Below are 2,390 nucleotides of genomic sequence, written 5' to 3' on the forward strand. Positions count from 1 at the left end.
TGAAAGGAGGACTAGGAGACGCGTTGCACGGGAGAATGTGAAAAGTGTTCATATGTAGTAAAAACCTGAGAAATCCGTCCGTTTTCGTCATTTGTTATCGAATCGACTTTAAGCCACATAGTCACATTGGCCGCTCTACTCTCTGAAACGGTTACATTTATCGTCTGCAAAGCTATGTCGCGTTTTGCAGTATGCGGAAACACTAAAAGCACCATAGTAGAACACACAAGAAGCTTCTAAGTTGAAGTAATAGCCAGTAAGAAGTAGTACAATTGAAGTTTTAGTTGTCGATTATTCACTTTTTAGCCGGCTTTGGTGGCTTGGACATGAGGTGGAACCATAAAATTTTGCATGAAAGGAAGACTAGCAGCCACGTTGCACCGGAGAATGTGAAAAGTGTTCATATGTAGTAAAAACCTGAGATACCCGTCCGTTTTCGTCATTTGTTATCGAATCGTCTTAAAGCCTGATCGTCACATTGGCCGCATTTCTCTCTGAGACGGTTACATTTATCGTCTGCAAAGCTATGTCGCGTGCTGCGGGATGCGGAGACACTAAAAGCACCATAGTAGAACACAGAAGAAGCTTCTAAGTTGAAGCAATAGCCAGTAAGAAGAAGTACAATTGAAGTTTTAGGTGTCGATTATTCACTTTTTAGCCGGCTTTGGTGGCTTGGACATGACCTAGGACCATAAGATTTTGCATGAAAGGAGGACTAACAGCCGCGTTGCACGGGAGAATGTGAAGAGTGTTCATATGTAGTAAAAACCTGAGAAATCCGTCCGTTTTCGTCATTTGTTATCGAATCGTCTTAAAGCCAGATCGTCACATTGGCCGCATTTCTCTCTGAGACGGTTACATTTATCGTCTGCAAAGCTATGTCGCGTGCTGCGGGATGCGGAGACACTAAAAGCACCATAGTAGAACACAGAAGAAGCTTCTAAATTGAAGTAATAGCCAGTAAGAAGTAATACAATTCAAGTTGTAGTTGTCGATTATTCACATTTTAGCCGGCTTTGGTGGCTTGGACATGACCTAGGACCTTAAGATTTTGCATGAAAGGAGGACTAGCAGCCGCGTTGCACGGGAGAATGTGAAAAGTGTTCATATGTAGTAAAAACCTGAGAAATCCGTCCGTTTTCGTCATTTGTTATCGAATCGACTTAAAGCCAGATCGTCACATTGGCCGCTCTTCTCTCTGAAACGGTTACATTTATCGTCTACAAAGCTATGTCGCGTGCTGCGTTATGCGGAAACACTAAAAGCACCATAGTAGAACACTGAAGAAGCTTCTATGTTGAAGTAATAGCCAGTAAGAAGTAGTACAAATGAAGTTTTAGTTGTCGATTATTCACTTTTTAGCCGGCTTTGGTTGCTTGGACATGAGGTGGAACCATAAAATTTTGCATGAAAGGAAGACTAGCAGCCACGTTGCACCGGAGAATGCGAAAAGTGTTCATATGTAGTAAAAACCTGAGAAATCCGTCCGTTTTCGTCATTTGTTATCGAATCGTCTTAAAGCCAGATCATCACATTGGCCGCTTTTCTCTCTGAGACGGTTACATTTATCGTCTGCAAAGCTATGTCGCGTGCTGCGGTATGCGGAGACACTAAAAGCACCATAGTAGAACACAGAAGAAGCTTCTAAGTTGTAGCAATAGCCAGTAAGAAGTAGTACAATTGAAGTTTTAGTTGTCGATTATTCACTTTTTAGCCGGCTTTGGTGGCTTGGACATGACCTAGGACCATACGATTTTGCATGAAAGGAGGACTAACAGCCGCGTTGCACGGGATAATGTGAAAAGTGTTCATATGTATTAAAAACCTGAGAAATCCGTCCGTTTTCGTCATTTGTTATCGAATCGTCTTAAAGCCAGATCGTCACATTGGCCGCTTTTCTCTCTGAGACGGTTACATTTATCGTCTCCAAAGCTATGTCGCGTGCTGCGGTATGCGGAGACACTAAAAGCACCATAGTAGAAAACTGAAGAAGCTTCTAAGTTGAAGCAATAGCCAGTAAGAAGTAGTACAATTGAAGTTTTAGTTGTCGATTATTCACTTTTTAGCCGGCTTTGTTGGCTTGGACATGACCTAGGACCATAAGATTTTGCATGAAAGGAGGACTAACAGCCGCGTTGCACGGGAGAATGTGAAAAGTGTTCATATGTAGTAAAAACTTGAGAAATCCAGCCGTTTTCGTCATTTGTTATAGAATCGACTTAAATCCAGATCGTCACATTGGCCGCTTTTCTCTCTGAGACGGTTACATTTATCATCTGCAAAGCTATGTCGCGTGCTGCGGGATGCGGAGACACTAAAAGCACCATAGTAGAAAACAGAAGAAGCTTCTAAATTGAAGTAATAGCCAGTAAGAAGTAATACAATTCAAG

Source organism: Schistocerca gregaria, unplaced genomic scaffold (assembly GCF_023897955.1).
Source record: "Schistocerca gregaria isolate iqSchGreg1 unplaced genomic scaffold, iqSchGreg1.2 ptg000407l, whole genome shotgun sequence".
In the NCBI taxonomy this organism is placed as follows: Eukaryota; Metazoa; Arthropoda; class Insecta; order Orthoptera; family Acrididae; genus Schistocerca; species Schistocerca gregaria.